This window comes from Rhipicephalus microplus, unplaced genomic scaffold, assembly GCF_043290135.1.
Source record: "Rhipicephalus microplus isolate Deutch F79 unplaced genomic scaffold, USDA_Rmic scaffold_25, whole genome shotgun sequence".
Lineage (NCBI taxonomy): Eukaryota > Metazoa > Arthropoda > Arachnida > Ixodida > Ixodidae > Rhipicephalus > Rhipicephalus microplus.
This window is the reverse complement of record NW_027464598.1, coordinates 2,452,740-2,465,250: the sequence shown is the minus strand read 5'-3', so window position 1 is coordinate 2,465,250 and position 12,511 is coordinate 2,452,740.

Sequence of the window (12,511 nt, the reverse complement as noted above, 5' to 3'; positions counted from 1 at the left end):
AGTAAAGATACGTGGAACCATCTGTGATGCGCAGTTTTGGAGCAGGAATATGTTACTTATTAGTTATTAGGGTTTCAGCACACTCAAAAAATTACGCGTGGGATATAAATTGACTGGTTCTAATTTGAAATACGATCGAGTGCTTGTCGCTTGCAACAAACTAGTAGCCATGCGCAGCTTTTGCAGATGCGCCGGCTCTTGCTCCCAAGAACACACCAGTTACACCTTCTCCGGCAGCCGTAGGGTTCATAAGTATGTAGAGCTTAATGCTGCTGCAGCATTTCTTTTACAGCGGACAATGTTACAAAATATTCCGTTTTGCAGTGTCTGACCGTAACTTGTTTTAGGAGAATGCCCCTCGGAAGGGTCGGAAATATTCCCGACTACTGTATTGGCAGATCATTACCAGTTTGCGTAAAAAGTGACAGCTTTCAGCATCAAGCGTCTTTCTTGCTTATTCATTGCTTCATTAGCACCAGACATTTGTGTCGTAAGTGCAAGAATGTTTGCTAACTGCAAAAGTTTTACTAATACTCGGGAAAGCCAGCACTAAGCAAGCAAAAATATTTAAAGATGACATCATTCGCATTACTTTCTTTGCTGCTAAGTAACTTGTGTATTCTGCCCATTGCCCATTCTTTAAATACACATTTAGGAGCCACTTTCCTTTCCAATAGATTCGGGTGGGGTAGATTGATTGATTGATTGATTGATGTATTTGTGGGGTTTAACGTCCCAAAACCACCACATGATTAAGAGAGATGCCGTAGTGGAGGGCTGCGAAACTTTTGACCACCTGGGGTTCTTTAACATGTACCCAAATCTGAGCAGACGGGCCTACAACATTTCCGCGTCCATCGGATCGGGCGTGGTCGGATAGTGTCAGACTTGACAAGCGAGAAGAGTTTCAGGGCCGACACAATGCCCAGCCACACCATCACTATGTTACAAGGCAGGCAGCAGTATTTATTTAAAAGGTTAGATGGTAAAAATCTGCTTTTAAGGGGGCAGCAGAAGCAACAACATATACCTTCTCCTCCACCCCCCACTTTTTTTGTTCCTCTTTGAAGGTACTATTAGAATTCATTAGAAAATTACGTGATTGAAAGAATTAGCTAGAATATTTCCTTCTTTCTACCAATGCTCATTATATGAATAGTGGACCGAAGCACTTCGCCCTTAACATCAATGAATGCCTAGAACTGAGACCGAGAACAACTATATACCAGGTCACACAGTTCCCGATATCACATATGCAGCAGCCTTTGTTCAACAGTTTCAAGCATATTCTTAAGGTTAATAAATGCGAAGCATTTTTTGGCGAACTTCGGCGACTTTGAGCGCATCTATCTATCTATCTATCTATCTATCTATCTATCTATCTATCTATCTATCTATCTATCTATCTATCTATCTATCTATCTATCTATCTATCTATCTATCCATCTATTTATCTATCTATCTATCTATCTATCTATCTATCTATCTATCTATCTATCTATCTATCTATCTATCTATCTATCTATCTAGCCACCTACGATGTTTAGCTCGCCTGGCCATTTGAATAATGGCATCAATATTTAACTTGGTATGTCGTAAAATGACTGTATGAAGAATATATTTAAACTAGTCATAGTATGAAAATCGTGACAGGTATGTCATCAAAGTCGTGATTTACATTTCATGGTCCTACAGCTCTCGCGATGGTTTCGCTCACATTGCATGTTGCAAAACTGGTATAGTATGACATGATTGCATGGGCAACACAAGCGATAGACCCTAACATGAAAATCATTACATGCTTGTCATGTAAGAACATGACTACATGCCACGCTCATTATGCGCTCGCGGCCGTTTCGCTGGCGTCACATGTACCAAATTTGGTATTACGGTACGTGAATGAATGATGAAAGTATGTGACTGGTGCAAACATGATAATTATGAGATGCGTGTCATGTAACAACATGACATCATGCAACGCTCACGATGCGCTGGTGGTCATTTCGCTACCTTCACTTATACCGAATTTGGTATTACGGGACGTGAATGGATGACGAAGGTATAATACTGGTGCAAACATGATAATGATGAGATGTGTGCCATGTACCAACATGACTACATGCTAGGCTCATGATGCGCTCACGGCCATTTCGCTACCTTCACATGTACCAAACTCAAATTATGCGACGCAAACGGACGACATAAGTAAATGACATAACCAAACATGATAATCATGACATGCTTGTTATGTAACAACATGACTTCATGCCACACTCATGATGTGCTCCTGGCCGCTTCGCTAGCTTCACATATGCCAAATTTGGTATTACGTCAGGTCAATGGATGACGAAGTTATGTGACTGGCGCAAACATGATAATAATGAGATGCGTGTCATGTGAGAACATGACTAAATGTTGCAGTGAAGGCACTAATAAATTTCGACGTGACGAGGTGCATGTGCTCACCGGCGTTCATCTCTTCGCGTCGCACCAGCATTACTTGCTTGCTTGCTTGCTTGCTTGTTCCTTTCTTTTGTGGCTCTCACCCCCTAAGGGGAATGGGCCAAGAAGCCAGTGGTTAATTCAAGTCAATACCTTTAGGTTTTCTAGACTAGGGGAATATGATTACTGTGTTTGGACTGGGAAATTTTTTTGGCGCAATGAAAAAAAAAGAAAAAAACAAGTGGGGGGGAGAGAAATAATAGAATTTGTTGAATATCTGAGGTGTAATCATTATATGAAATTCTCCTGAAAGTTGAATCATTGCAGTGTATCAGCTAAATAATAAGTAGTAGTGTGGTTAGTGAAATTCGAGAGCTGATGGTTGACTCGGCAAGGTAATCTTCTTGTGTTATATATGAATTCACAGAGAGCCCCTCAGATGTTCCTGTCGCTGTGTCTGAATGAAGTGGCCCCAAAAGACAAAATAATTGGAGTAATAAGTGATATTCCTAGTTTTATGAATAAAATTTCGAAGCAGTTTTTTCTTTGATTTTTGCCAGCATTGCCACGCCAGGCAACGGTCCTACCATAAACTCGGAGGCGTGCGCCACGCTGCGTTGCTTTGAAGCATGCGCGCTTCAGCGCGTCCGGCATCCCTCCATCACAAAAAGAGGGAGACCCAGTGTTGTTTGGGCAGTGAATAGGCGTGAAATGCAGCATGTTGCCTTTCGCGCCGGTTGCCGTCGGGCCGCGCCAAGGGATGCTGGTCACGCCTGGCGTCTGACTATAGGGTGCTCGGGTTTTGCTAACTTAGCGTGGCTGTGCCCAGCCAGCGCGCGTGTCAACACTACATTGGTGTACATTAGGCCCTTCATGATCCGATCGCGGCCGTTTCGCTTGCTCCACATATACTAAATTTGGTATCACGTGACGAGAATAGAGGACGAAGGAAATGACACATCCAAACATTCTTATCCTGACACGAAAGTTATGTGCGACATCGTTTACCTCCACCTCGTAACGTAGTGTTGATTTTAAAGTGACATATTAACTTTTCTCATCAGTGCTTCACATATCATCGATTCCCACTGTACGTGGGATCTGCCTTTGTGTATCCTGAAATCTATACGGGCATGCATGCTATATGTCAAGTGTCATTGTGAAAACTCGTGTAATCTGTCAGTCTATAGCATTTGTATAAGCACCACATCTACCAGGAACAAGCGACGTGTGTAACATTCGCAAGGTGAGGATTTATCATAGTAGACCACATATTTGTGTTCAGTTGACATACTTGCCATTAATATTGGCGTCATACATTATATGAAGCGTAGCCTTGGCGCAGCCTATGACACTATGATGGATGAACTGCAGCTGACGACAAGAAGGTCTGATCTAACATGAACTTTGATTCTGCTACGCTGTCTGGTGATATTCGTATGAAACAAATATATTTGAACTCATTCTACCCAACCAGTTCGTTCTCACAATTTTAATGGCATAAGCTGTGTTTTTCAGCGGTGTCATCTATGTCAGAAACGAAACATTCGGGAATATTCTTAGGCCTTGTTTTGGGACTCTCTATGTCTGAAAGACAGAGCCAGTGTTCAACCACTCTCTTTTTTGTTTTGCCAGAGTCAGTTAACAAGCGCGTTTTGCAGTCAGAAAGAAAGCTAGAATAAATGAGTGCCGCCGGCTATACAGCACTTTTGATATTGAGAGTCATTTATCAAGGCGCCACTTGGTGGCACGGAACACAATCTTTAGGTGTCGTTGTCGAGCGTGACATGTTCCGCCCATGTGGCCGTCGTTGCTGCCTGCTGCGACTCTCTTCTAACCAGACGTGTTCTTTTTTTTCCTCCCTAAGTATAGCCATGTAAGTTTTGCTGTTTTCGTCATTGTAATCATACGCGCTCTTTGTGTCAGCTGTAGACTTTTATAGGGTTGCACTTTTTTATTTTGGCGTAGAAACTGTGCACTCTTGACGCAAAGCTGCATGTAATGTTCCTTCTATGAAATTCTGAGCTACAAGAAGTGAGCTATAACAATGATGCCCTGAGTGCAGCACACATGACGAATGAATCAAATAGTGAAACAGGGTCTTTATTGGATTCAAAATATTGCCAAACTACATCGCCTCGCCAAACAAGAACACAACGCCCCCGAGTTGGCGTTGTGTTGTTGCCTGAACATTCACCAAGCACAACGCTATTACAAAACTGAAAATTGTTGTAAAAGATACAAGAGCATCACTACTTGCTCGTGTCACTGAAAAACCAAAGATGCCTATTACGATATGATTCCAAATGTTGAACTGAAAGAAATTAATCTTTTGATAGGTGCTCCTCAGTCTAACTGGAAATAGTAAGCAAAGCAAAACAATAACAAAGGAAGTTCTTAATTGCACTGGTGGATGAGTAAGCAATATTCTGTACCTATTATTTCAACAGAGCTGCCGAAAAAGGCCCGTGATAAGTGTCAATTCATACTCCACTCTCTTTGCAGTGGTGGCGATAAGGATGACTGATGCCACCAAGGTGAAAATACCAGTGTGCAGTCATCGAATCACCGCCCAGGAAACTTGTATACAACGCAACGAAGATTGTTTATGTGCTTTTCACAAAGAATACTCCATCGCATTTTGGCTGTGCATTTATTTCTGTGTGCTAAAAACGACGGGGCTGCCTAAGCGTACACATTGGCAGCATTTGTTTAGCATTCTCGGTGTGTCGGTAATGCCTTTGTGTTTTGCAATGCTATCAAGACCTTTGCTTTCATTAGTGATGCGAATAAGACATAACGAGAACGATGGTATTGCTGAAGAGGGGGAGGAGATTTGTGGCCACCTGCAGCGGTATTATTGATGCAAAATGTCACATGGACATGCATGCACGCTCAGCGCTCTAGAATACCCGTAGTCAGGACTATGGCAGTATACACAAGAAAGCTGTTGTATTATGCGTCATAACGTGAGCTCTCTCTAAATGTCGCGCAAGCGTAAATAGCGGCCGCTTTTAGGTTTCGCAATGACCTTGGGCAAAGCGGGCGTTTATTGACCACGTTATTAACGCATTTCCAAATCAAGTTAAAGGCAGCAATCCATATAAGCTCGCACACCATTAAAACTAGCACTATCCGCAAGTTCATACGTCTTAGATATGGAGCACCCTTAGCGAAGATTGACGAAAACTGCAATCTCGAGATGGCGAAGATGATGGAGAATGTTTTCGGTGTGGTCGGAGTCACGTACGAAGACAAAGAATCGACGCGGACGGAGAGATGAAAAAGGAAAGGAAAATGACGCTGTGAAAGCGATTCATTGGAGAATATTGCAAGAGTCGGCGCTGCGCACTCCCGTGGGAAGGCGACGTGGCGGTACAAAAGATTGCGGCAATACCATCTCTGCTCGCTTGGCTGCCTTCCCGAGCCAGGATATGATGCTGTTCTTTTCTGCAGATGCAGTGTGCACGTCTACTACTGCACGCGACGCAAAGCATAGTTGTCGCTGTTGCGTAGGAATGCTCCGGGATGGTTCTTCAAATGGAAATACGAAAACGGTAGCGGCTGAGCTGTGGGCGCAATCAGAACACCCGGTGGAGAGTTCGCCCTATGCTGCAGCAACTGTCGATGAGAAATCACCGTGCCTGTTACGGTGTCTTATTGTAGCCAGAAAACGCAGTAGAGGCCTTATGGAGGATACTATTTCTCCGAGCAGTCCTGCCCCTGAACAGCGCCTGCACGTTCCTCTGTCGCTGCAAATCCTTCCACGTGCTATATCATCATTGGAACATCACTGAAGACGTTTTACTCACTCTTTCTGTCTCTCTCGCTCGGCGTTCATCCTGAGGTTGTGCCATGTGTTGATGGCAGTGTTTCTACTTTGGAAGTAGTTAACAAAGATGAAAAAGGCGAAGAAAACCTAAAATTTCTTTTTTACTGCAGATAAGTTGGTCACTTAAGCATAAGCCTCCCTGCCTTTTGTATACGATATATATATGGTAGTGTGGGGTAAAATGAGAGACGGGCTATAACGCCACATTTATTTTACCAGCCTCTGTAGCTAATACGAAAACTGTTTCTCTTTGTTTCTCCTTTTATAGTAATAAGTGCTGATATACTTGTCTGCCTTTTCATTTATAAATGTCGACAATTTCTCGCAGCGTTCACGCGGGAAAGATAACAGGGCTGGTGTCAGTTCTCTCGTGACCCGTGAAAAAGGGGTGAAATCCTGCTCGGCCGAATTGGCGGATCCATGCATGAAGTTACTCCTGCATCAAATCATCAAAGTAAGTATTTACTTGTTTATTTAGACTACGGAGAATAGAACGTCAAACGCTTAGTTTATTTGGTGCCCGGAGACAAAGTGGAACTTTATTTTCACTACACTAATCACTTACACTCATCATATATTTTTTTGTTTAGGAGGGTTTGTACTTACAAGAGATTGTCAGATAGAGCTTCCTGGAAGAAAAATGACAGCAAAAACACTAATTGCCATTTAGAACATCACTCCCTCTAATCGCACTGCATCGAGGTATTTCTGGGTTCGCAAGGATGCTGTTAAGAGACATATAAAAAATGACGGAATCTCCAAGTTAATTCATTCGCAAACACGTATCGCGGTTGACATTTAACCATGTTATACAACAACCTCGTTGGAAAAGAGATACAAGCGCTAGAAAATATGAATCTAGCACAATTTTGACAATTTTTCCCTCATAAAGCCTTATGAAAGAAGTTAAATTCTATGACACGCCTGACTAGTTCTGCAACAAAATGGCAAAAAAAAGCTGAAGAAGATACTTCCAAACATATCTAGCCTCCAGTTGCTGAATAATCCTATGAAATGCAAGCGTTGAATAAAAGACCACATTAGCACTAATACACACCGGCATCTGTTTGATCTGGAAAGATTTTCGGAGACACGCGGACCCGGATTCTGTCTAGATTCAATGCGGGGAGTCCAGAACCAGATTTCTTAAGAATGCGTAATAGCCCACAGAGTGAATATCATCGATTGCTGCTGCAAAAACTGAAGGAATGAATCCTTTCCCACTGTCTCGTCTTGCCCCACGCAGCGTCTTGTTTTGCCCTGCAGGTTGGGGCGAAATGCGACATCTGGAGCATGATTTATTTATTTTTACAAGAATGTTTCGAACCATGGCAATATGTAAGTAGTACCCACCTTTTTATTTAAAGTAAACTTTCTGCTTTGTTGTTTATTGCGAGAAGTGAAATAAAAATAAATATTCAAGATTTTGAAACTTTTGTCGCATTTTACCACACTCATTCTAGTTGTTGTAAACTTTTCATTCCTTCTCGCGCAAGACATCCCGAGGTTTTCTTGTCTGCATGCATTGATCGCAGGTATAACGGTTCACCAGCAATTTCATTTTGCCCATTGTACATATGGGTACATTGGTTTTAAAGGCTTTTTTGTGTGACAGCCACAGAAGGGCTAAAAAAAAACTGCGACGAACGTACATGTTAGCGTGTACATGTGGGGGGCAATGATGACTTACCTTCATCATATAATCAAAGTGAAAAAAACATAGTATAACCCAGCTAAAGCCTAGTAGAAAAACCTAGAAGCAACCCGAGTAGCGTCGGAATACTCCAGCTTCTTTGTTTTAACGCTTGCGCGTTTATGTGCAGGCTTCACAAATTTTTTAAGTGCCTATTTTATGTACCCTGTTCTGCTTTCTTTGGTTTATGCGACACGTCGTCTGAGGCACGTACTTAAAGCGCGAGCATTTGAAAAGAAGCCGTTCACTCCCTTTTTTGAGAATCACGATCACTGCAGATTATGGCTGCCGTATATCTTGAGTGCTGTTCGTACTTTTTGATTAGTGTCACTCACACGCTATCAGCAGAGTCCAGACTCCACACACAACCGTTGCATTTTCTTGTTTTATTTCTCGAGTACCAGTCTACCCTTCTGAGAACTGCAGCCGCGGAGACTCCGTTTCCACCGAATCTTTCTCTTTTTTCTTGTTTAAGAAACCAGATGTCGCGATTGTGAGCGGCGACTAACCGAGAGCGTCAAAAAGCGGGGAAGGCAAAAAACAAATAGTAGTGGTTAGTTTTGGTGTTTTTTTTCTGCATCCCTGCTTCAGCACCTATATAGCGCATACATGGGTTTGATAGCACAAAATATTCTAGGGGATAGGAAAATTGGGGTGTAAAGTGGTATTATATACTAATGAAAACAAAAAAAAAAGACTTTGAACTTTATTAACTAGTAATAGGCTGCTTGCGTCCTTTAACACGAGTTTTAGTTATTAGGTTACGTTTAGAAGGGCTGATGAACGGATTAAAATGCAGGAGACATTGTCTTCTTGATAAAAAAAAGTTTCGAGCCCCTCATGCATTTTCAGAGTGCCAATGGAGGAAAGGCTACTTGTACACGTTGGGACAACATACATTTCCATTATTTGAGAAGTGCTGGCGATCGGCTAGAGCCGCAGAGTCTTTCCTAGCAGAGTCTTTTCTCGAGCACCGAACCTTAATTCTTTCTTTTCTTCTGAAAGATGGGATTGATTTCGATTTCCAGTTGTTACACATGCCCGCAGTTTTCTGCCGTTACTTACATTTTGTATTTTGTTTTGAACCTGTTATTACTAGGCCGACAACAGCAACGTCGAAAGAATTTAAGCAACCGATTAGTTTTCTTCAACGAGTTTAGAAAAAGTATTACCAAACCAGACCACTGAAATCTCAGCAACGATGTGAGGAATTTCAATATGTTTGTGTTATACATTGTTTAGTGAATTAAGTAACTAGTTGACAATAGCTTTCAGAATATGCTGCGTATAGGTACTAAGGTATTTCAGATATAACAATTGCTTTCCTACAAGCATCACTGCAAGAAACATTTTCCTTTTCCTGTAAAAATTTCTTTGCCTCAAAGGCAGCAAGTTTTTTTTCAGCAAAGTAACATGCGCAAGTTCAGGAGCTCCTATCTAGAATTTGTTATGTCTTATAAGGTCTTAGAACCGCGACTGCAGTCTACGGGCTTGTATGCTTCTTTTCCCTATTTTACTTGCTTGTAGATCATTTATTGTTATTACATCCTTTTGCATCCACTTTTCCTTGAACTATCGATGCTAAAGCAAGCCCCTCGTGTCGTGCTGACATATTTTAGCTCTCGTGAGAGGCCCGGACCCCTGACGCTTGAAAGCCTCTATCGTGCTCCTCTGAGTGGCGGGAAATGAGCAATGGGGGAAGGAGGAAGCCCTCCCGGAATCGTGTATATGTGAGGACCGAGAGCATCCATTCATCTCCGGGCACTTGTTGTAAATGACCACGGGGTTCATATCGAAGGCTTACTCGAGTTCTCATTTGCGGATCTCGATCTCAAGCGCCTGTCTTTCTGCAGCACGTTCACGTTTTATGTGAATTTCCTCTCTTTCAGATTACAGACAGACAGACAGACAGACAGATAGATAGATAGATAGATAGATAGATAGATAGATAGATAGATAGATAGATAGATAGATAGATAGATAGATAGATAGATAGATAGATAGATAGATAGATAGATCAAAGTTTTGACGTCGATGGTCCCCAAGAAAGACTATCATTTTTAAAAAAACAGCATCCCTTTGTCGAGTATCGTAAAGAGACTTTCGTGTTCTCTGCGACGACGATAACCGAGCGCGGGGTATACTATGCGTGTCTTAAGGGCACGGGTGACTCCATCTTGAGCGTACGAATTGGAGAATGCTTAGTCCGACGAAAGCATGGTGTCGAAGTGTATCAAACTATGACGGCTGAAAAGTAGATAAAACGTAGAGCAGGCGGCTTTCTGTAGGTGGTGACAAACGGTAGAGCTATGTCCCAATCAGTGTGGTCGCTAGATACGCACAGAATAAAATTGGCAGATCCAATGCACACTGAGAATCGATGATATGCGAAGCACAAATGAGAAATGTTGACATGTCACTTTAAAGTCAGCTCAACGTTACGAGGTGAAGGTAAATAATGCTGTGTATGACTTCCATGTCATGATTATCATGTTTTGATGTGTCATATACCTTCGTCATCTATACACGTCACATGATAACAAATTTGGTACAAGTGGAGCTAGCAAAACGGCCGCGAGCACGCTATGAGCGTGGTATGTTGTCATGTTCTCACTTAACACGCGTGTCAGTATAATCATGTTTCCACAAGTCATATATTCCGTTATTTATTGGCGTCACTTAACACCAAATTGGTATATGTGGAGCTTGCTGAGTCAGTACCTAAAGAACTAGAGACCCACGCTTACATAAAACAGCGCACACTCAATGACAAGCGAAACACACAACCCCATGAATGATTTTAATCTAAAGAAAGAAAACATGAATTCATGCAGCTTCGAATATTTTGTTGAAGGTAAGAACAGCAAGAATATTCGGAGGGAAGCTGAGCTGTATGAGGCCGGATACAGGACCTAGGCAAGCGTATACACCCTATAACGTATGCCGCCGGAGTGTGTTCCGCTAAGGCACAGTCAGAGTGAAGGTGCGGCCAAACTATTCCCGCACGCTTGATCCACTCTCGGAAGTTCACGGTAGAAGTATCAGGTTGCAAGTGCTCTTGATGCACATCAACCCGGAAAAACGAATAGGCAAATTAGAATTACTCGGTGAGAATATAGCATTTATGGATAATATCGGTATACTGCATATGACATAGCGGCAGCCTTACATCAAAGCGACGCTGGCATTACCCCTCCCGTATTGCATTATGGATAAAACTTTCTCGAAAGCATGCACGAACGCGACACCACTTCCATATATATTGGGCAAGTCTCAGGATCTTTATTACTACAAAAAAGTAATTGAAAAAGAAAACTAAAACCTCTCTGTGAACTGGCGGTGCCAGCTTTCGTAAAGATCCTGTTTCGGGAAGAAACGGTTGGGATTGCGATTCGGTGTAGTTTTGAACACCGCACTTTGTGAAGACTTGAACAAGTGATTCTTACGGTCATTTCCCACAGGTATCTATTTTTCTATCTATCTATCTATCTATCTATCTATCTATCTATCTATCTATCTATCTATCTATCTATCTATCTATCTATTTATCGTTCAGTCTATCTGTTTTTCTATCTTTCTTTCTTTCTGTCTTTCTTTCTTTCTGTCTTTCTGTCTTTCTTTCAGTCTTTCTGTCTGTCCGTCCGTCTGTCTGGCTGTTCGTCCGTCCGTCCGTCCGTCTGTCTGTCTGTCCGTCTGTCTGTCTGTCTATCTGTCTGTCTGTCTGTCTGTCTGTCTGTCTACTTGTCTGTCCACTTGTCTGTTTGTTCGCCTTTAACAATATTCTAAACGACACCAAACGATACTTCAAACGGCCGACTCCACCCGCAATGACCGCCAATATTGATAAAGATTTAGCGCTCATACTTGGGCGATTGTCAATTTAAAAACAATTATTGCGCATATCTGAGGCACCATAACAACACGTCAATATTCTTTATGAGTGTCTTTTTATTAGAAAAGACATACATAAGTAATTTTAAGGACCGTAGCGCTTATCACGCTGCGCTGACGATGCAACGCTTGCAGGAAAAGGCAAGTGTTTTCAACGCTTTGCTAAGACGACACGGTGGCGGCACCTACCCATCGCCTTGCGTTCAACACCTTATCGCCTTCGAGACGGGCACGCATGCCGCGCGCTTTGTTTTCCAAGATAACTGCCAGGTAACGTTCATGTATCACGTTAGACGTGAATTGATGCACTCGTTCGCCTCCGCTGAACGTTCAAGGCACTCTAACGCAACGCCTCTAGAATACCCTTCACCGCTTGTCTTGCGCAGAACATCAAATAAACGTTTTGTTTACTCTCTCCAGACGCAAGACTATTGTCCTTCGACGACATTTGCACTGTAACATGTAGATAAGGGGCCAACGTTTTCTGCGGGCTCTCTTGTTTTCGCGTGACTCCCATCTCGACGTTTTGTATTGTGCGAGAAATTATTATTGCGCTACGTTAGGCCTTGCCGTGTCCTTCGTCAGGTAACACCTGTCACTTATGAGATTTACGCTACAACATGCTCATTGGCTGCTACACCCAGAACTCAAGT